The 23723-nt window shown below is 45.7% G+C and overlaps 1 protein-coding gene across 6 annotated transcripts in view; it reads right to left on the bottom strand.

Moving 5' to 3' along the window:
- The window catches only part of FEZ1 (fasciculation and elongation protein zeta 1), a 129837-nt gene that overhangs the window by 78135 nt on the left and 27979 nt on the right, over positions 1–23723 (bottom strand). For 2 of the 6 annotated variants that reach the window (XM_056544268.1, XM_056544269.1), the window contains exon 1: positions 6937–7258. The exons of the other annotated variants lie outside the window; for them this stretch is intronic. The gene's annotated coding sequence lies outside the window, so the exon portion shown is untranslated. Of the gene's footprint in view, positions 1–6936; positions 7259–23723 lie in introns of those variants that run through there. 6 annotated transcript variants of the gene reach the window in all.

Genomic DNA, 23723 nt, shown 5'->3' with positions numbered 1-23723 from the left:
CCTCATCCATTTCTTTGTTGCCCCAACCACTTATCGCCCTCCAGTCCAGATCCGGTCTAATATTGTTCATCTTCAAGTCCATTCTATCATTCCTCTACCTTTTTCCTGCAATCCCTGTAGGATCTCTCTTTGCCGTATATTATTGTAACATGTATCTTTGGCCCTCATGTACTGTGTACAAGGCCTGGGTGTGACTGCTACCTCTGCACCAACTAGAGTTACGTCCAAGGCCTCTAACTTCTGTTGGTAATCCCTTTTAGTCTAATGTCTCCTATACTCATGCCTTCTATCTTCTAGACGCATGGCATCCTGGGCCGTAATTATGCACTAATCACGCCTTTTGGGGCATAATAAGGTGTGACTGACAGCGCAGGCACGGTCTGATGTCAGCGCTTGCAGATCATTTAGATCAATATCTATCTAAGCTGATGTGTGCGAATAGTCAATTTATATGACAGAATTTCTTCCCGTCATCTTGTATTCAAACAAATGTCAGTACAACTGTACCACGTAGACAGCGAGGCAAATAACTGGGTTTTGTTTTTTGCTATAATTTTTTTCCTCTTTAAAAGCTGGTGCAATCTAAACAAATTGTAAATATGTAAATCACTAAGATGCTAATATTGGTCAGAAGTCAATGTATAAGACACCGTTCCATTTGCATAATACAGCAAGTAAAAAAAGTAGCAAAAATGAGTGTGTGTGTGTGTGTGTATATATATATATATATTAGAGGTGCACCGAAATGGAAATTTCAGAACCAAAACGAAACCGAAATTAAAAAAAATGTCCGGCCGAAACCGATACCGAAACCGAAAATGACTTCTCCCCGTCTTCTGGTAAAATGCAGCGCTCCGCTCATTAGATTAGATTAGATTCCCCCACATTAGATTGCCAGCTCCCCCACAATAGTAGGCAGCTCCCCCACATTAATAGGCAGCTGCCCCACAATAGTAGCAGTTCCCCCACAATAGTAGGCAGCTCCCCCACAATAGTAGGCAGCTCCCCCACAATAGTAGCAGTTCCCCCACAATAGTAGGCAGCTCCCCCACATTAGGTCAGCATTTCACCCACAATAGTAGGCAGGTTCCCCACAATAGTAGGCAGTTCCCCCACAATATTAGGCAGCTCCCCACAACAATATTAGGCAGCTCCCCCCACATTTGTAGGCAGCTCCCCCCCACATTAGGTCAGCAGTTACCCCACAATAGTAGGCAGCTTCCCCCCACCCCACAGACATACAGCTTCCAGCCATATACAGTGTATGTCTGTACTGCTGCCCCCACAGTGATCCGGTCACCGCTCCTCCGGCCCGGGGTCACATCAACTGCTATGGCCTATGGACCATAGCAGTAGGTGCCGGGACCGGAGGAGCGGTGACCGGAACACTGAAGAAGATGACGAGCCGCCGGTCACTTACCAGGCCTCGGCATTTCCCCAAAATAGCTATTTTCGGCGGATATGTATCGGCCGCCGATATACCGGTGCATCGCTAATATATGTATATTTAAAAAATACATAAGTGAGTCCACCCCTCACACTTTTGTAAATATTTTATTCTATCCTTTCATATGACAATACTGAAAAAATGACCCTCTGCTACAATGTGAAGTACTGAGTGCACAGACTGTATAACAGTGTTTAAAGGGGTATTCCAGGGAAAAACTTTTTTTTTGATATATATCAAGTTAAACAGTTAATATATCAAGTTAAAAGTTAAACAAGTTGTAAAGTTAAACAGATTTGTAAATTACTTCCATTAATAAATCTTAATCCTTCCAATAATTATCAGCTACTGAAGTTGAGTTGTTCTTTTCTGTCTGTCTACAGTGCTCTCTGCTGACATCTCTGCTTGTCTCGGGAACTGCACAGAGTAGAAGAGGTTTGCTATGGAGATTTGCTTCTACTCTGGACAGTTCCCGAGACACGTGTCATCAGAGAGCACTTAGACAGAAAAGAACAACTCAACTTCAGCAGCTCATAAGTACTGAAAGGATTAAGATTTTTTAAATAGAAGTAATTTACAAATCTGTTTGACTTTCTGGAGCCAGTTGACATATAAAAAAAAAAGTATTTTCCTGGATAGCCTCTTTAATGTTGTGTCTCCTCAAAATAAATCAACACACAGCCATTAATGTCTAAACCATGGCAACAAAGTGAGTACACCCCTAAGTGGAAATGTCCTCATTGGGAACATATAGCCATTTTCTTCCCCCAGTGTCATGTGACTGCAGGTGAGAATGGGGAGCAGGTGTCTTAAATTTGGTGTTATCGATCTCACACTGTTTAATACTGGTAACTGGAAGTTCAACAAGGCACCTCATGGCAAAGAACTCTTATAGGATCTGAAAAAAAAGAATTGTGGTTCTACATAAAGATGGCCAAGGCTTTAAGAAGATTGCCAAGACCCTAAAACGGAGCTGCAGCACGGTGGGTAAGACCATACAGTGGTTTCACAGGACAGATCCCACTCAGAACAGGCCCTGCTATGGTCGACCAAATAAGTTGAGTGCATGTACTCAGAGCCATATCCAGAGGTTGTCTTTGGGAAATAGTGTTCCCAGCATTGCTGCAGAGGTTGAAGGTGTTGGGAGGTCAGCCTGTCAGTGCTGAGCCCATACAACGAACACTGCATCACATTGGTCTACATAGCTGTTGTCCCAGAAGGAAGTCTCTTCTAAAGATGAAGCATAACAAAGACCATAAACAGTTTGCTGAAGACAAGAAGACTAAGGACATAGATTACTGGGACCATGTCCTGTGGTCCGAAGAGACCAAGATAAACTTACTTGGTTCAGATGGTGTCAAGCGTGTGTGGCAGCAGCTAGGTGCGGAGTACAAAGACAAGTGTCTCTTGACTATAGTCAAGCATGGTGGTGGAGTGTCATGAGAGCTGCAGGCACTGGGGGCGCTACAGTTCACTGAGGGAACCATGAATGCCAACATGTCCTGTGACATAGTGAAGCAGAGCATGATCCTCCTCCCTTCAGAGACTGGGCCGCAGGGCAGTATTCACACATGTTAACGACCCCAAACACCTCCAAGACCACCACTGCCTTGCTAAAGAAGCTGAAAGTAAAGGTGGTGGACTGGCCAAGCATGTCTCCAGACCGAAACCCCATTGAGCATCCTCAAATGGAAAGTGTGGGAGTGCAAGGTCTCTAACATCCACCAACTCTGGGATATTGTAATGGAGGAATGAAAGAGGAATCCAGGGACAACCTGTGAAGCTGTGGTGAATTCCATGCCCAAGAGCCTTAAAGGGGTTCTCCGGTGCTTCCACATCTTATCCCCTGTCCAAAGGATAGGGGATAAGATGCCTGACCACGGGAGTCCCGCCGCTGGGGACACCCGTGATCTTGCACGCGGCATCCCGTTTGTAATCAGTCCCCGGAGCGTGTTCGCTCCGGGTCTGATTACTGGCGACCAAAGGGCCGGCGGCGTGTGACGTCATGTCTCCGCCCCCATGTGATGTCACGCTCCGCCCCTCAATGCAAGCCTATGGGAGGGGGCATGATAGCTGTGATAAGATGTCTAAGCACCGGAGAACCCCTTTAAGGCAGTGCTGGAAAATAATGGTGGCCCCACAAAATATTGACACTTTGGGCCCAATTTAGACTTTTCAACTAGGGGTGTACTCACTTTTGTGTTGAGTTATTTTGAGGGGACACAACATTAACCCTTGTTATACAGGCTGTGCACTCACTACATTACATTGTAGCAGAGGGTCATTTCTTCAGTGTTTTCACATGAAAAGATATATTAAATATTTACAAACCATTTGTGATGGTTGAGGAAGATAAGGCCCTAAACTAGTATCAGCAGAAAAGCAGAAATCTGCATAGTATCTTTGTGTATTACAAGATTTATTTACACTATCAAACCATATTATAACAAATATATACATACAGTGGTCCCTCAACATACGATGGTAATCTGTTCCAAATGAACCATTGTTTGTTGAAACCATCATATGTTGAGGGATCCGTGCAAAGTAAAGTATAGGACAGTGGTCTACAACCTGCGGACCTCCAGATGTTGCAAAACTACAATACCCAGCATGCCCGGACAGCCAACGGCTGTCCGGGCATGCTGGGAGTTGTAGTTTTGCAACATCTTGAGGTCCGCAGGTTGAAGACCACTGATATTGGAGGTTATACTCACCTGTCCCCGCCGCTCCGGACCGTCACCGCTGCCCGGGATGTCGCCTTCCATCGCTGTCATGCGTCCCCGGGGTGTCCCCGATGCTCCGGCAAGGCCTCTGCTTCCCTGGCATCCTCGCTCTCCGTCGCCGCCATCACGTCGCTACGCACGCCGCTCCTATTGGATGACGGGACGGCGTGCGCAGCGACGTGATGACGACGATGGAGAGCGCCGACGATGCAGGGGATCCCGAATAGGACGCGTCGGAACCCCGAGGACAGGTAAGTGATCGTCAGCGGAGCACACGGGGCACCGTAAACGGCTATCCGGTGGCAGCTGAAGCAGTCTGTGCTGCCGGATAGCCGTTTATGCAATGGCCCCGACATACAAAAGCATCGTATGTTGATGCTGCCTTCAACATGCGATGGCCTCTGAGAGGCCATTGTATGTTGAAATGATCGTAGGTCAGGGCCATCGTAGGTCACTATTATATATATATATATATAGGTTTTTGCTGATGTAGACCTGTTATCTCAATGAAGTGTATTGTGATTTTTTAGAAATGATTGCTATATATATATTAAATTTGAATATATATATATATATATATATATATATATATATATATATATAGCAATAATTTCTAAAAAATCACATTACGCTTCATTGAGATAACAGGTCTACATCAGCAAAAACCTGGCCAATAGACATTGCCCTGCACCATACAAGGCCAGGTCCCTTTCTTGGTATTATGTATAAGGAACAAACAAAATACAAATACATTTAAATATCCCCAATACTTTACACTTATCTACATTTATATATAATTTCGGTGCTCATAAACATCTACAATTGTCTATTTCCCATGGACTCACTTCCTTTATATTCACATTTTCTTCTCATTACTGTAACTCAGTGTTTCCCAACCAGGGTGCCTCCAGATGCTGCAAAACTACAACTCCCAGCATGCCCGGACAGCCTTTGGCTGTCCGGGCATGCTGGGAGTTGGAGTTTTGCAGCATCTGGAGGCACCCTGGTTGGGGAACACTGCCATAACTCACTGTTATTTCCCAATGGGACAGCCTTTGGCTGTCCGGGCATGCTGGGAGTTGTAGTTTTGCAGCATCTGGAGGCACCCTGGTTGGGAAACACTGCCATAACTCACTGTTATTTCCCAATGGGACAGCCAAAGGCTGTCCGGGCATGCTGGGAGTTGGAGTTTTGCAGCATCTGGAGGCACCCTGGTTGGGGAACACTGCCATAACTCACTGTTATTTCCCAATGGGACAGCCTTTGGCTGTCCGGGCATGCTGGGAGTTGTAGTTTTGCAGCATCTGGAGGCACCCTGGTTGGGAAACACTGCCATAACTCACTGTTATTTCCCAATGGGACAGCCAAAGGCTGTCCGGGCATGCTGGGAGTTGTAGTTTTGCAGCATCTGGAGGCACACTGGTTGGGAAATCCTGCCATAACTCACTGTTATTTCCCAATGGGACAGCCTTTGGCTGTCCGGGCATGCTGGGAGTTGTAGTTTTGCAGCATCTGGAGGCACCCTGGTTGGGAAACACTGCCATAACTCACTGTTATTTCCCAATGGGACAGCCAAAGGCTGTCCGGGCATGCTGTGAGTTGTAGTTTTGCAGCATCTGGAGGCACCCTGGTTGGGAAATCCTGCCATAACTCACTGTTATTTCCCAATGGGACAGCCTTTGGCTGTCCGGGCATGCTGGGAGTTGTAGTTTTGCAGCATCTGGAGGCACCCTGGTTGGGAAATCCTGCCATAACTCACTGTTATTTCCCAATGGGACAGCCAAAGGCTGTCCGGGCATGCTGGGAGTTGTAGTTTTGCAGCATCTGGAGGCACCCTGGTTGGGAAACACTGCCATAACTCACTGTTATTTCCCAATGCGACAGCCAAAGGCTGTCCGGGCATGCTGGGAGTTGTAGTTTTGCAGCATCTGGAGGCACCCTGGTTGGGAAATCCTGCCATAACTCACTGTTATTTCCCAATGGGACAGCCAAAGGCTGTCCGGGCATGCTGGGAGTTGTAGTTTTGCAACATCTGGAGGCACCCTGGTTGGGAAACACTGCCATAACTCACTGTTATTTCCCAATGGGACAGCCAAAGGCTGTCCGGGCATGCTGGGAGTTGTAGTTTTGCAGCATCTAAAGGCACCCTGGTTGGGAAACCCTGCCATAACTCACTGTTATTTCCCAATGGGTTAATGATAATTGTCTGGAGCAGAAGAAACATGTAGTGTATGCGGAGTAAATAATGGCTGGATTGTATACCTGTCTGGTCCTGCCTGTACGCTGCTACCACAGGGCTCATCATGCATTATACAACACTCATGTATTCCACGTATATATATATATATATATATATATATATATATATATATATATATCTCGCATTACAGCACATAGGTCAAATGACATCACATATATTCTCTGCTAAGATCCATTGGATCACGGCCGTGACGCAATCATCATTAATGCCATGTTTACCCGATGGATAAACAATACATCATTTATTCAGCAGCAGTGGTACAGTGTGACACAAGACACCGCCATGAGGACTGGCCCCCCCATATCATGAATAGGTGCCCCTGTTGTGCAGCCGGAGACCCTACGGTATAAGAGGTTTTCTAGGGAATTCAGGCTAAACCCCCCTGGAAATGAAGCCCAAGAGCCGCACAGATGTTGTGACCGCATCTGCACATAAAGGATCATTGGATAGGGGAGGGCAGAGGAAGAAGAAGGGCAGAGGAATCAGAAGGACAGAATCATCACCTGCAGAGATCACAGGTCCAGTCACCAGATTCTCAGCATCAGGACAAAGACTGCAGGGGGAGAATGGTCCTTCCTAGCTCAGCATCCTAGTCCCTGTATCCTCTCCAGCCTGGTCAGATCCTGCCGGCTTCTAGTGTTCTTCCTGGAAAAGCAGATAAACTGTACAATGGTGATGATGATGGCTCAGAAGAAGCAATCCAGAGGCACAGCCCTGCCTCAGCTGCTCATGAATATTCATTGCCTCCACAACACTGTTGACAAGACTATAGTCACTCCCAGGGCAGGCAGAGATAGGCAGGAGCATGAATAGCTGCGGATAGAGCCAGTGAGATGTGTCTAATTCACTGCAATCACAGCCTCAATTGTCCTCAATGCGAAAGGGGGTGCAGTCAGTCCTGTGAGGACGATTAATCTTACCCTGACACATTAAGGGGGGGGGGATGCTATATTTAGAATATGTGTCCTTAGACTTAACATTTATTGCTGTTATGATGGAATATTTGACCTGTTGTGTATGATTCTGCTATATTTCTACCTTAGCTATGGCAAAGCGCTGCATGAGGGTATGTCGGGAATATTTGCATAATATTTGCAATATATTTTATACTGGCAGGTAATGGGGTTTATCCTCAGACTACTCATCACCACCCGTATACTGTGCTGCCTCTAGGCCTGCTCAGTGCTATCACTGCAGTGCTGCTGGAAAATCGGAGAAAATCAGAGAAAATAGTGTGTGTATGCATGTGTGTGTGTGTGTGTGTGTATAGATATATATATGTATATACACACACACACACATATATATATATATATATATATATATATATATATATATATATATATTCTATTTGTAAAGAATTTTGGAGGGCACTACTCTTTTTTGTTTATATATTCAGACCTGGGTATGGGAGTGTTAATTGCGGTGTCAGCGGCCATAACTGCTAAATAACGTTTCATTTCCGGGGTGCTAAGTGAAGTCAAGTGCTAGTGTACATATGCATTATAGAGAAACAATGTTCTCTTGCACTCACCGGTCCTGTGACTTGCTGTATTTCGTACAATTCCGTTGCGCTGGGAGACGACGGGATGAAGGTGCTCAGAGGCTAACAGCCATTTTCACACACAGCCGTGCGCTTCTACCGGCCCGTCGTCTCCCGGCACAACGGAACCTTCCGAAATGCAGCAAGTCACAGGACTGGTGATTGCAAGTGAACATTCTTTCTCTATAATGCATATATAGATATATGTATACAGTATATACACACACATATCTATCGATACACACAGTGGTCCCTCAACTTATAATGGACTCAACTTACAGTGTTTTATCTTTTCTGGACCATTGTAACTTGAACCCAGACTCAACATATAAAGCTATGGACAGTCCAGATCTGTAAAACATGTCAATTGGCGAAAGAACTGACCAATCAGGATGGGCATTCACTGGTAAGACACTTGTATTATTGAAAGTGCATGCACTGTCTGCTTGCTAGCGCCCCCTACAGTACAGGGAGGTACCACATGTTCTATACTACTCTTTACCTGTATTACTGAAGTGCATGCACTGACTGGTGTCTGGTAGCGCCCCCTACAGTACAGAGAGGTATTACATGTTCTGTACTCTTTACCTGTATTACTGAAGTGCATGCACTGACTGGTGTCTGGTAGCGCCCCCTACAGTACAGGGAGGTACTACATGTTCTGTACTCTTTACCTGTATTACTGAAGTACATACACTGACTGGTGTCTGGTAGCGCCCCCTACAGTACAGGGAGGTATTACATGTTCTGTATTACTCTTTACCTGTATTACTGAAGTGCATGCACTGTTTGGCTGTTTGCTAGTGCCCCCTACAGGACAGGGAGGTACTACATGTTCTATACTACTCTTTACCTGTATTACTGAAGTGCATGCACTGACTGGTGTCTGGTAGTGCCCCCTACAGTACAGGGAGGTATTACATGTTCTCCACTACTCTTTACCTGTATTACTGAAGTGCATGCACTGACTGGTGTCTGGTAGCACCCCCTACAGTACAGGGAGGTACTACATGTTCTGTACTCTTTACCTGTATTACTGAAGTACATACACTGACTGGTGTCTGGTAGCGCCCCCTACAGTACAGGGAGGTATTACATGTTCTGTACTACTCTTTACCTGTATTACTGAAGTGCATGCACTGACTGGTGTCTGGTAGCACCCCCTACAGTACAGGGAGGTATTACATGTTCTGTACTCTTTACCTGTATTACTGAAGTGTATGCACTGACTGGTGTCTGGTAGCGCCTCCTACAGTACAGGGAGGTATTACATGTTCTGTACTCTTTACCTGTATTACTGAAGTACATACACTGACTGGTGTCTGGTAGCGCCCCCTACATTACAGGGAGGTATTACATGTTCTGTACTACTCTTTACCTGTACTACTGAAGTGCATGCACTGACTGGTGTCTGGTAGCGCCCCCTACAGTACAGGGAGGTATTACATGTTCTGTACTACTCTTAACCTGTATTACTGAAGTGCATGCACTGACTGGTGTCTGGTAGCACCCCCTACAGTACAGGGAGGTACTACATGTTCTATACTACTCTTTACCTGTATTACTGAAGTGTATGCACTGACTGGTGTCTGGTAGTGCCCCCTACAGTACAGGGAGGTACTACATGTTCTATACTCTTTACCTGTATTACTGAAGTGCATGTACTGACTGGTGTCTGGTAGCACCCCCTACAGCACAGGGAGGTATTACATGTTCTATACTACTCTTTACCTGTATTACTGAAGTGTATGCACTGACTGGTGTCTGGTAGTGCCCCCTACAGTACAGGGAGGTACTACATGTTCTATACTCTTTACCTGTATTACTGAAGTGCATGTACTGACTGGTGTCTGGTAGCACCCACTACAGTACAGGGAGGTACTACATGTTCTATACTCTTTACCTGTATTACTGAAGTGCATGCACTGACTGGTGTCTGGTAGCGCCCCCTACAGTACAGGGAGGTATTACATGTTCTGTACTACTCTTTACCTGTATTACTGAAGTGCATGCACTGACTGGTGTCTGGTAGCGCCCCCTACAGTACAGGGAGGTATTACATGTTCTGTACTACTCTTTACCTGTATTACTGAAGTGCATGCACTGACTGGTGTCTGGTAGCGCCCCCTACAGTACAGGGAGGTACTACATGTTCTATACTACTCTTTACCTGTATTACGCTGGAGCCAGTTGCAGGAGCTCGTGCATCATAGCCCCGCTCTCTCATGGTGTCACGCCCTGCCCCCTCAATGCAAGTCTATGGGAGGGGGCGTGACAGCTGTCACGCCCCCTCCCATAGACTTGCATTGAGGGGGCGGGGTGTGATTCCATGAGGGGCGGGGCTATGACGTCACGAGTTCCCGGCGCCGGCTCCTGCGTTCGGAACAGTTTGTTCCAAACGCTGAGCAGAGGAGGACCCCTTTAAGACTGTTGGAAAACCATTTCAGGTAACTACCTCATGAAACTGATTGAGAGAATGCCAAGAGTGTGGAAAGCAGTCTGCAAACTTCTACTTTTGTGATCGATTTCCCCACTTTCTGTGCATAGGGGCAATATTCACAATGAATCTGCAACAATCTGCATCTAATGCATTTTGTTTCTACTGCACATCTGTGAGAGATCTGAATAAAAAATTCCAACCCTTGTGGAATCCCCCAAATGGGGTGTATTTATTCTTAGTGCCTAGGACAGCACAAGTTGTAAATACGACCCCATACGCGAGCCGAGTGTACACTGCATCCTGATAAAGGATCTCTACACAGCAAATGCTTGAATGATGATTCTCTAATAGTGAGGCTTACTGAAACAGGAGATAGGAATCATAGTTAATGGCGTTGTCTATTATAAGGAGGCACCCTATGACTGCCCTCATGCATTAGCCAAAGCATTAACAATCAGTTTAACACATATCATTCACAATAAAAATATTAAAGGGGTACTCCGGTGGAAATCCACCAACTGGCACGACATGAAGGAGCTGGGCACAATGGGGTTTAAAGGGGTACTCCGGTGGAAAACTTTTTATTTTTTTTTAATCAACTGCTGCCAGAAAGTTAAACAGATTTGTAAATTACTTCTATTAAAAAAAATCTTAATCCTTCCAGTACTTATTGACTGCTGAATACTACAGAGGACATTATTTTCTTTTTGGAACACAGAGCTCTCTGCTGACATCACGAGCACAGTGCTCTCTGCTGACATCTCTGTCCATTTTAAGAACTGTCCAGAGCAGCATATGTTTTCTCTAGGGATTTTCTCCTACTCTGGACAGTTCTTAAAATGGACAGAGAGGTCAGCAGAGAGCGCTGTGCTCGTGCTTCAGCTCGTGAGCTCTGTGTTTCAAAAAGAAAATAATTTCCTCTGTAGTATTCAGCAGCTAATAAGTACTGGAAGGATTAGGATTTTTTTTTTATAGAAGTAATTTACAAATCTGTTTAACTTTCTGCTATCAATTGATTTAAAAAAAATAAAAAGTTTTCCACCGAAGTACCTTTTTAAGGCCCAACTCAAAACAGATAGATGTAATGTGAGAGAAAGCGATCGGCACTATCTTTTCATGTACGGCCCATTAATAGGTACGGCATAGACATAGAGTGAATCACACTGAGGTGCAACAGAGAGCCTTTCCTTCCGAGCGGTGCACTAACACCCTATCTTCGGTGCCTCAAGACCCCTTAAAAGTATATCCATATATAAAGCAAAAAGTTCAGATTGAAAGAAACGGGGAGCACTCACGATACCGGGTTAGATGATAGTGCAGGAAAGCCTTTATTCAGGTGCAGTAGACAACGAATGGCTGCACGCCAGGACACCCCGCAACACGTGTTGCGGGGTGTCCTGACGTCCAGCCATTCGTTGTCTGCTGCACCTGAATAAAGGCTTTCCTGCACTATCATCTAACCCGGTATCGTGAGTGCTCCCCGTTTCTTTCAATCTGAACTTTTTGCTTTATATCAAAACAGATAGATATTTAAGCACTTAATAATGTATCACAACTTTAAAACTAGTATAAGGGAAGCCTAATACTGTAGTAGGTGCTAGCAGTTGTCAATGTCTGCACTTTGTCAATCTGGCCTTAGACATGTATTAAATTTTGGCTTTTTAGAACAGGCATTGCAGAAGACCAAGGCTATGTTCATACGGCAGGATTTCCGCAAGGATTTCCGCACTGAAATCCACATGGAAATCCTGCATGTGTTTATAGCTTATTAAGTTCAATTAAGTTCAATCCCATTCACATTGCAGTATTTTCGCTGCAGACGTTCCGCAGCTAAAATTTCAGATTCCACAAAAATATAAGTCATGTGTTATATTTTTGCAGGATTCAGCTGCGGAACCCCATTGAAGTGAACAGGGTTTTTTTTTTTTCCTCCGCAAAATGCGGATTTAGTGCAAATTTTTTAATGTAAAATAGCACTTTTTTTTTCTGTGCGATGTGTATTCATGCGTGAATTCATGTGGAAATTTTGAATGAATTCTGCAAAAATTCTGCATAGATGCGGAAAGATGCGGCATTCCGGACAAATATTTTGCTGCGGAATTTCGCATCTATGCAGAATTACTGCCATCTGAACATAGCCTAATAAGGCGATGATCAAGTCAGTATTCACAGATGTGCTAAGTCAAAGAAAAGATAAAAAAAGAAAACACCATCACAAAAATTAGTGAAAAAACACCGTTTGTGAATACAAGATAAAGATACGGGGGAATTTATCAACTGGCATGCACCTGCAAAATTGCAATCTTCAACAAATAGAAAATAACCAGGGCGATTTCTTCACCACTTCTTTATTCAAACATGAAGGGTATACACAGTGCAGGACACGGGTGGACGATAGACAGGGGGATGTTCGTTCGGGGCTACGGTGCAGTTTCGCAGGATATGTTTCAACTGGCCCACACTGCATGCACATTGTGATTTTATTTTGCGCATTAACTTGCGCTGAAATGGTTATCTAACTTTGCACTATTTTAATGTTGTCCGTGCTGGCTTCCTAATTTTTCCTGTTTTGGGAGGTTGGCGTGGGGGGGGGAAGGGTGGCTGAATTTATCGAATTTCTCACTTGCACAAATTTTTGCTCACACGTACTCCACTAACCAGCCATGACAGAAATGTGTGCAAGCTTTTCACTCATTTTACACTATCTAGGGGCTTCTTGTAATTTGCACAAATTTATTAAGTGACTTGCACCACCTAATACAATTTGTGCAGCAACTGAGAAAATCACACACTTGTGCAGAAAGTTTAGCATTGAGCAAAAATCTGCACTAATGATAGATTCCCCCGCACTATTGGGTGCAGCTAAGACAGCAGAAAAATTTAAGTTTAAAAAAAAAAAAATATATATATATTATATATATATATTTAGAGACCAACAGGTCGGCCAGAGGATTGCTGCCTCGTTAAATAAAAACAAGAAAATATAAAAGTTCTACAATGCTGGTGAGTGCATTGTTTCTTTTTTACTTTATGTAAAGTTATTTCAAGTTGGGAACTGACCTACACACGATTGCCACAGTCTTAAAGGGGTATTCGAGGAATTATTTTTATGTGACTATGCGACAGGGGCTGTAAAGTTAGTGTAGTTCATAATATAGTGTCTATAGTGTCTGTACCTGTGTGTGACGGTTTTCTTATGTGATTTTCTCTCCAATATTTATTTTTAACAGCATACAAAATGACTGTTGTCTCAGATTTTTCCCAGGTTGCAATGAGGCCGAGACCTGACCTCACTAGTCAGCTGATGACAGGGAGCCTGTCTGCTTCAATGGGTGGAGCGATCACTTGGAGGGAGAGAGATCAATCCGCAACTAATGCAACAGCTGTAGGCACCCTGATTGAAAACCACAGGTCTTTTGAATGGATGCAGCTCATTTATGTTTCAATGGGTGGGGTGGCTGATGTGTGGGAGGGAGGAAGATGGAATTATGGGATTTGTAGTCAAAAAAAGAAAAGTCAAACAGGAAATACCAGTTCACAAACATCTAGCCACAGTGTTATGGTAACCTCACAACATAGCCATTTAGCCCCAAGACAAGCGCAGATCCTTCCTAAGCATGTCCATTACTGTCTGCCAGGTATGTACTAAAATCACCTTATGGTGGAGAACCCCTTTAACTCACTGCCTAACGGGATTGGACTGCATACACATTGGCCCAGGTTTATCAAACTGTGAGAGAAAAAAATAGAGGGATTTTCCCACAGCGACCAATCACAGCTCAGCTTTCCCTTTACCAGAGATCGTTAGCTGAGCTGTGATTGGTCGCTGTGGGAAAATCTCTCCATTTTGTTCTCTCCCAAAGTTTGATAAATCTGGGCCGTTGACTGCAATTTTCGCTTGGGAGTGCGGAGTGTTCCTTTAGTGTGAAAAATATAAATGAATAAGGGTACGTTCACACGAGCGGACCCACAGCGTATTTTTACGCTGTGGACCCGCTGCTGAAGGACCCCTGCGTGGTGGCTTTACATGTGCCTGCTCGGAGCGGCAATACGCCGCTACGAGCAGACACACTGCTATGTGCGAGTCACAGTGCGCATGCGCAGTATACTCGCACATCGCAGCTGCTCTCTGCCTTGCTCATTGAGCAGGGGGAGCGACCACGACCATCGCTTCAGTGTGTCTGCTCATAGCGGCGTATTGCCACTCCGAGCAGGCACATGTAAAGCCACCATGCAGCGGTCGTTCAGCGGAGGATCTGCAGTGTAAAATACGTTGTGGATCCGCTCGTGTGAACGTATCCTAAGTCAGTGTTTCCCAACCAGGGTGCCTCCAGGTGTTGCAAAACTACAACTCTCAGCATGCCTGGACAGCCTTTGGCTGTCCAGGCATGCTGGGAATTGTAGTTTTGCAACACCTGGAGGCACCCTGGTTGGGAAACACTGGAATAAGATGTGTTTACCTAGTTGCAGTGTTAATGGACAAGACTGTCCATTGCAGACATGCCTGCAGATAGTCCCATGATTGATGTAATGTGTAGCACAGTGTCGATCCTTCAGAAGAGAAGGCTAATTGTTAGGTAAAAAGCATGGATTCATGTAAGCTGTGTACAGCAGGAAAAGGTTGAAGTGCATGTATATATAATCAGTGTGATGTTTATAATCAATTCTATAAAGGACAAACCTATGTGAGGTAAGAGCTATATTTTGTCTTTATGAAAAAAAAACTCCTTTAGGGTATGTTGAGACATGCGGAATTTCGCAGCGTATTTCGCTGCGGATCCGCCGCTGAAGGACCTCCTATATGCTGGCTTTATATGTGCCTGCTCGGAGCGGCAATACCCCGCTACGAGCAGACACTGCGATGTGCGAGTCGCCGTGCGCATGCGCAGTATACCCGCACATCACGGCAGCTCTCGGCCTAGCTCATTGAGCAGGGGGAAGCGGCCGCGATGTGTACGAGTACACCGCGCATGCGCGGCGACTCGCACATCGCAGTGTGTCTGCTCGGCAGGCACATTTAAGGGCACCATACAGAGGTCCTTCAGCGGCGGATCTGCAGTGTAAAATACGCTGTAAATCCGCACGTGTGAACGTACCCTTAGGAGTATGTTCACACGTACGCAGATTTGGTGCGCAGGATTTTCTGCTGCAGATTTCAATGTTAACTAAATGACTGAGCACAGCTTCTAATCGGCAGTTACAAATCCTGCGCATCAAATCTGCGCAGGATCCTGTATGTGTGAACGTGCGCTTAATCTTCCCAACAACAGGATCCCCCCTCATTGCCTGGGAAACTACAACCAACAGGAGTGTTTCATCAAGTATCAATAATCAGTGTTTATGCTTGATAAAAGACACTAAATAAAAAATCTAATAAAAAAGTAATAAAAATGCTGCTGGTGATGGGTTATACTTGTTATGCTATGGCTCCTATTCTGCCCTGTGCCAATACATAGGTACAACCCCACCAGTTCTGCTTCTTTTACAATAAATGCTCATGATGCATTGTACCAGAGTTAAGACAAATGTGCAGCTTCAAGTTGAAATTGAGTTCATGGTTAAATATGTATAAGATGTACACATAAAATATTAATATTCACCAGTCCTAGACCCGGACATAAGAAATATAATGACATATGCAGCGATAATACAGTATACAGAGCTTTCTGCTCCCATATTACTGATGGTCATTTACCTGATAATCTTTTATCACGGATGGTTTCGTTTCTTGTAGTCTGCCCTTACTGTAATGCAAGCACTGACTTCCAGGTGGTCCTGTGCACATCAACAGCAGCCAATCTGAACAAGAAGAGCTGCACAGCTAATATGCAGAAAAACAACCAATAGCAAATAGAATAAAGAGCAGTTAAGGCTCTGTTCACTTTTGTGTTGTTATAAATGGAAACAATAATGCAGTCGGATCCATCGCCACCAATGCGTTGACTTACAAAGGGGGATCCTTCAAGTACCACCAAGATGTTTAATTATTTTGACAGAATCTGCAATGAAGGATCGAACCAGATATAAACATAACCTAAACAATCATCTGTGAATTTGTGGCTGGAATAAAAATTGTTTAGCCGTATGATGGAATTCCACTTTAAGCAGTGGGATAGTGTTGTAACTTCCCCTGTTGAAGCCATTGTTGCTATTAGGCCCAGTGTCTCAGGGGAGCCTGGACTGTACAGGAATCTGGGATACATGCCTCAGATGAGCCCTACTTTTAACTGTATCTGTATCCTCAGGGCGCAGACCCAGTTGAAAACTATGGTGGAGCAGAGAACAACTGGTTCTCTATCCTGCAGATCCAGATGAAAACTATGGTAAGGATAGGATTCCAATGAGGTTTTTTCCCACCAGCAAAAATGGCAGTAAAAACTGCCAGTAAAACGACCACAGCTTTTTCCTGTGTTTCAGCAGTTTTTCTGGCTTTTTTTGTGGTGTGTGGAAACAGCCAAATTTGTACCCTGTGGCAGTTTTCTCACTGCCTTCAGGGTACCACTTTGTGGGTCGGATGCTGAGCGCCCGGTCCACAGAGGAGGGACGAGGAGGGATGTATAGCATCACTACTCACCTCTGCCGGACATATAGTATACAGTGTGCCCGTGTATACTATACAGGAGCCGGGAATTCAGTCACCAGACTGACAGGGCTCCCTGCTCCTATAGCCCCTTTGGGTGGTATACAGGATATACAGCTATCTATAGATAGCTGTATAAACTGTATACAGAACACTAGGTCCACTCACTTCCCTCGCTACCTGTCCCTGCCAGGTCCATGTAGCCCCGCCCCTAGTGATGACATCATTAGGGGCAGAGCTACAGACAGGAGCCAGGCTGGTAAGGGTGTGAGGCTCTGTTCACATTGTATAAAGTGAAAAAAACCATTCTGCCAGTGTCTTCCAAGACAGGGAGACTCCAGCCGTTGCTAAACTACAACTCCCAGCATGCCCAGACAGCCAAAGGCTACTGGGCATGCTGGGAGTTGAAGTTTTGCAACAATTGGAGGCTCTCTGTATGGTAAGACATTGCATTTTTGGCACTCTCCGCAGCAGAAAGTGCCAAAAATGTCCTAATCCATTTTTTGTGTTTCTTTTTTCTTCTCGTTTCAGATCCGTATATCCGTGTATTGCGACGGAGGAACTCGAGGGCTGTGGGGGAGTGTTTTTTTTAAATAAAATAAATAAATGTTGTTTTTTTTATGTTTTTTAGGTACAAAGCAGGCACTATTAAAAGAAAATTGGCACCAAATCTGCAGCATTTCCACAGCAACTCAGTAACAAAATACACAGTTTTTGTGCAGATTTGCTGCATAGTCTAGTGTGCATGTATCCTAACTCTTTGTGGGCTTCCAGTTTTAGTTTCCAGAGTTAGTGCCAAGTGGCTTACATGTCACAATCATCTGTATCTAATCCAACACTAAAGTGAGTTCTGCACATTCAGAAACATTCTTTGCCAGGGAACTGTGACCAATTTCCACTCGTCCATCTTTAAGTGCTGTAACTTTGCAACCCTGTGATGAGTGGAGAATATATCGTTCGGATTGTGCATAGTGGACTTCACTAAAGTGTATTCCTGCCTGCAAGTTACCTGTGTGTTTGGAGTAGTTCACATCTTTATCAAGACACCTCCTAGACACCTCACCAACTATAAACTGGGGTCAAGGACTACCACCTACTGTGTAGACCCCCATTTACAAAGGTTGCAAGGGCTTACATGGGGGACCAACAGGGATAGTCAGCTAAAAAGCCATTTGGGGCTCTGCCTGAGGGAACACTACCTGCTGCCTGGACTTCTCCACCCATCCTCCTTGTCGGATTGTCATTTCCTTATACCTGAACAAAGGGGGAAGCTGCCCCAATGAATGTCATTGATTCTCAGCAAGGGTAGCATAATTTAGCAAAAAGGTTACCTTTAAGCATTATTATATATAAGACTAAATGAGTCCCTTAAAACCTTAATGATAGGACATGTTTTTAAAGGAGAACTCAAGCCATATTACCTTTATATAACGCCACGTTAAAGTTATATAACTTTGCAAGTGCAATCTTTGCTGAGCACATACCCTGTTTCTCTCAACTTTTCCTCCAGGCAGGATGTAAGATAAGAAAAATGGAGAGTAGTGATCTATTTTGTACTGCGAGTAATAAAGGGTGACATCCCATAAAAAGCCTAGGGCGTTGAACAGTGTCTACACAAGCCAACAGAAGGCGCTTTTATGCCTGTTTACTCGTCAGACATCCAGCTACAGCTAGTCTCAAACACTATCATGGTGCAGAGCAATACCACAAAGGAGGTCTATCCTCTTAAGCGATGCATCCTGCTTTTTTTCGGGCACAATAGTAGCCAAAGACTGGTCTGGAGACCATGTGGCAAATGACATGAAGACGCCTTCACAAGGAAATGTCAAATTGTTCCTACTCCCAGGATTATGGTGTGAGGTAATTTAACCTAGGATACCTGGACCCCCTGAGCCTTCATGCCAGGTACACAGCTCGGTGTTACATTGATTCGGTCATAGAACCAGAGCCATGGCCACATGTTGCTTGTGCTACCGTGAGCAGCCTGCATGGACTAAATGCCCTACCATGGCAAACTGAATAAATCCAGATGTTTGGAATATTTTGTGTATTTGTAAGTCACTTAATTTCCAAAAATTAAGCTCATGTCCTCCCCCCTCTGTTGTTAGAACACAAGAAGGGGGTTGTGGCCAAGGCCCACGCTGTGCCTAAAAGGAAAATCAAGGCTTCCAACTTAACTCTGACCACACAAGTTTTTGACAGATCTCTTTTAGGTAAATACCAATGTTACTACTCCTATCTCTGCAGATTTGTCATCATTATCATCATCAGCTCAGTTCAGTGCTTAGTAGAACCCCTTCTTTACAGTGCTGCTGTTGCTTGTTTACTTTTGTTTACATAAGACTGCATAGAACACCCCCTTTACCAACAATATCCATATGCCCTGTATCTCAATAATGACAGGACACATAACTCCATTTTAACCGGTCACAGCTCATTATTTTATTCTAAATAACAGCATAATATTCTATAAATAAACGCATAACAACTGCATTGCAGTTAACATGAACATCTTGTAATGTAATTCAAATGACTGCTTCAGTCGAAGCGTCATGCCAGCCGCCGGGTCCCCGACGGGCATATGTGCCATCGGCCCTTTCACCTCCAGATCATCACTCTCCAGGCCACTGAATAGCCAGTGTACCTCTACACGGTGCTCCAACCTCCAGCGTCCCCAGCAACAACAATGGGAAATAGTTCATGAAGAGTGAGGTTACGGCACAAACCACGATCTTGCTGTATCCGTAAACAATTGGAGTTCAACATTAGACAACTCGGACAATGTCCACAGAGTCAATATCTATGCCCAAAAAAGGAAATAACCATGGACGTGCCCTCCGTCTTATCAACAGACAAAGGAACACCAAACCGCTGCATCAGAAAACGAAAAGAATCCAACAAAAACTGGCACCTAGAGGACCCTGCTGGAGCAACAAACAGTAAATAGTCTAAATAGTACACCACCCACTCCAAAACTGTACTGAACCTTTTGAAGTAGTGACACGAAATCGAACAACCCATGGGAAAACACACATCATAATAAAACTGTCCATCCACATGACATCCCAGCAGATGATAACATTCCGGATGAACTGGCAACAAACAAAACGCCGACTCAATATCGGACTTAGCCATCAAGGCCGATTCCCCAGCCCCCCATCCCAGCGCCACCGCCCGGTCAAAGGAGACATAAGAAACTGAAGCATCCTCCTTCGGAATACCATCATTCACCGAGGAACCCTTCGAATACGAAAGGTGGTGAATAAGGCGAAAACTTCCCCACCTCCTTTTTTGGAACCACACCAAGCGGAGACACCCACAAGTTGGAAAAAGGAGAGTTAACAAAAAGCACCAATAAACCGTCCCAAGGCAACCTCCCTACCAATCTTATCCAGCAACACCTGAGGATGCTCCCTGGCAGATTTTAATTATCCGGATAGGTCGACACCAAATTTCCTAATACAAATGGAATAAAAATAAAAAAACCATCAGACAAAACCACAGCATCTTCCTTATTGGGGTACTGGTCTAACCACGGGCCCATCACGGTCACGTTCATCGGGGTCCTTCCCCTCAGCAGTGGACGGCATCTGGACTGCTTTGGAGCCCACGGGCAATGCACTGCTGCGTGTCCTCCACCACAGGAGGAGCACTCGTGCTTGTATTTACACAAGCTGAGAAATCTGCAATGCCCTTCATTGTACAACCGCAAGCACCGGGTCTTCGCACGGCCACTGGCCCGGCAACCCCCGGATTGACCAGCGCCCCTGACTGAAAGGATGGCACCCTCTGTGCCATCAATCGCAACCACCCTAACCCACCTCGGGCTGCAATGCCAGACGGCGACGAAATTCTTTGTCACAATGCCACCAGGCAGTACCCCCATGTGCCTTATAGGCATTGTACACAGAGTCCATGTACACAAAAAGCTCTGAACAGCGTTCTAGATGCTTCTCACCCAAAATGCACCCCAAAACTGCAAACGCCTGCAACCAATTACCCATAGTCTTGGAACCCGGTGTGTCGGATTTTTCAGTATGGGGCCTACGCTCCTTGCCTATAGTATGCTGGTCAACTGAAAGCAGTGACCACAAATCCACGTATTGATTCCCCCAAATCTTCTCCTTAATCGCTTCCTCGACATGTACACCCAAAGGGCTAATATCACAAAAGAAGGCCTCCTTGTGGACGCCTACCATAACCGGAGACACCCACCTCCCCGGGGACGACACAACCGCTTTTTTGACCTTCCAACCTAGCTAAACAGCCTTTAGAGTAGGTAATAAATCAGCCGGTCCACCCCCACTACCCCAGGCCCCTGCAAAGTCAAACTTACCAGTCTGTGCAGGAGCACCAGCAGAAGAAGAGGGTCCACTCGAAGATGCAGCAGGAACAGGCTCCGCCACCAGATCCAAAACCGTGAAGGGTCAACTGCCCCCACTGGAAGATCTCCTGGACGATCTGGAATGACGTTGCCTCCTTTCACATCTGCGAGATCACCTCTCCCGGCTTACAGAGCTCACAGAATCCCGGCGGTTATATCTGCGATGCCTCCGATAGGACCCAGTGGTCCTGCTCCGCCTAGAGCGGCCAGAACCCCGGGAAGATTACTGCGAACGGCGCCCAAGGGCACGTCCCTCAGGCATATGGGAAACATGGTCACGTGGTGGCTGACTGACCGGCCGTGCACTGTCTAGAAAAGGGGATTGAGACACATACTGAGGGGGCAGTGGGGGAGGAAGCTGTCTATCTCCTATATAATCAGGAGCATCCTCAAAATGAGGCTCATCAGTGCATGCCTCCACATGGACAAGTGGGGCTGCTGGGGCAGGGGAGGACCCCCTTGGGGCACACTTGGGGCAGACACAGTGACAGGAGGGGTGTCAGGTATCTCATCTGCTGAGGAGGAGGCCTTGGAAGGCGCAGGAGCACCGGCACCCATAGTAACTGCAGTACAGGGGAGCACAGCCGAGCGGGGAACAGCCACATGTGGCAGGGATAAGCGTGTGGAGACCGGGATCACGTGACCTGGAAGAGGAGGAGCCAAGTCCCGGGCCGTGGCTGCAGCCACACCAGGCCCGGAACTAAGAGTGGGAGGCAGAGCGCACAACTGTGCATCCCCTACGCCCACCGTAAGAAGCCCTCAGGGGGCTAGGACTTAGGCGGGCAGGAGGACAGGACTGCCGGGTGGTCCGGCGACCACCCATAGACACAGAGGAGCCTGCCGGCTCCATACCTGAAGGGAGAGTCCGCAGCTGCAGCAGGGCCACCCAGCTCGGCCAGCAGCCGAGATAGGCTGCCCCGCTCACTGGGGCGCAGACCACAACACCTCGTCAGCCATCTCAAGGAGACAGATTCACTCAGGCGCTGGCGAGTTCCAAAAGGAAGCAGCATGGGCAAGGATGGTCTTAATATACCCTATGGGCTGCTAACCCTATCCTCTCCCTTAACCCCATAGGTCCCTAGGCGGCCAGGTAACCTACAAACCTGGCAAAACCAGTGCATCAATATCAGCCTTTTCCTATGCCTTATGTATTGCGTACATCAGCAGCCCAGCATATTGCTAGCCTACTCAGTCCAGTGCACTTTCATTAACACTAAGTCATGACATAGCACAGAGGAGAAGATTCTGACCTGTAACTGGTCAAACAAGTAAGATAAAACTAGTTCCTGTGTAAGTGCTGCTTGCATACAGCCCAGTTCTGGTCTGACCCCTGAAATGGAGAGGATGAGAAATAGCTGTGCACCAAGGAGGGGGATTTCGAGGCACAACAGCAGTAAGATCACTAAAATCACCTTGTCACCACTCCATGACCCCTTTATACCTACCACCTCACCCTCTTCTAACATGATACCTTAACACAAAGACAATCAGTCGGACATATCTAGTGCTACTAATCTCGCTTGGCATATGGCTTAGATAAGTTATATCTGGCACTTATTTTTCTTTGTAATGCCGAGCTCAGATTTGTAAAATCAGGGACATTAACCAGCAAAAAATCTGAAGTGTAGAGCCGGCATTACTTGTAGTTAGGATTTCTCAGAACGTCAGCTGTAAATAAACATCCCATAGCAGCAGATGCACAGAACGTCAGCTGTTCGTGATTCGTCTTGCTTCTTACTATGTCATTTTCTGTGGAGCAATGCACACATTTGCATTCATCTCTGCAGTCTCAGCAGCTAGGCCCCTGGCCCTGTTACCATGGAAACAGAAATCCCTGAAGGTGCTGAAGCCAAACAAGGCCCATCGCAGTCTCCCTGCCAAAGGCCCAAATAGCTCCTGACTTGTTTCAGTCTCCCATTACATCACCAGCATTCACCTCAGAAGACCAGCAACAGCAAAGAGCGCATAATATTCCCGGGTAATTCCACATCACGGAACAGACAACGTGCAAGTGCTGTAGGATTTTTGATATAAAATTATTATTCAACATTGCAGCTTTGCTTGTTCTATAGCTTTACTTTATATCTATCAATACATATGGATGTGACCCTTGGCTGCAAGACACATGCTACGGATGTCAAAGGCCTTATAATAAAAGAATAAAACAGAAAATAATTCTTAATTTTTAGACAATCATTGTAAGGTTAAACATGTATTATGGCTTCAAACAATCCGCTCTAAACAATAGTGTTGTTGTTACGCCGAGCGCTCGTGGCGTTCACCTCCGTGCAGCGCCCCGGTCAGACCGGCTGACCAGGAGCGCTGCACTACTGTCTCCGGCGG

The sequence above is a fragment of the Hyla sarda genome, chromosome 10 (genome assembly GCF_029499605.1).
Source record: "Hyla sarda isolate aHylSar1 chromosome 10, aHylSar1.hap1, whole genome shotgun sequence".
Classification (NCBI taxonomy): Eukaryota; Metazoa; Chordata; class Amphibia; order Anura; family Hylidae; genus Hyla; species Hyla sarda.
Note: the sequence above shows the minus strand (reverse complement) of the source record. Positions and strands in the feature narration are given on the sequence as shown.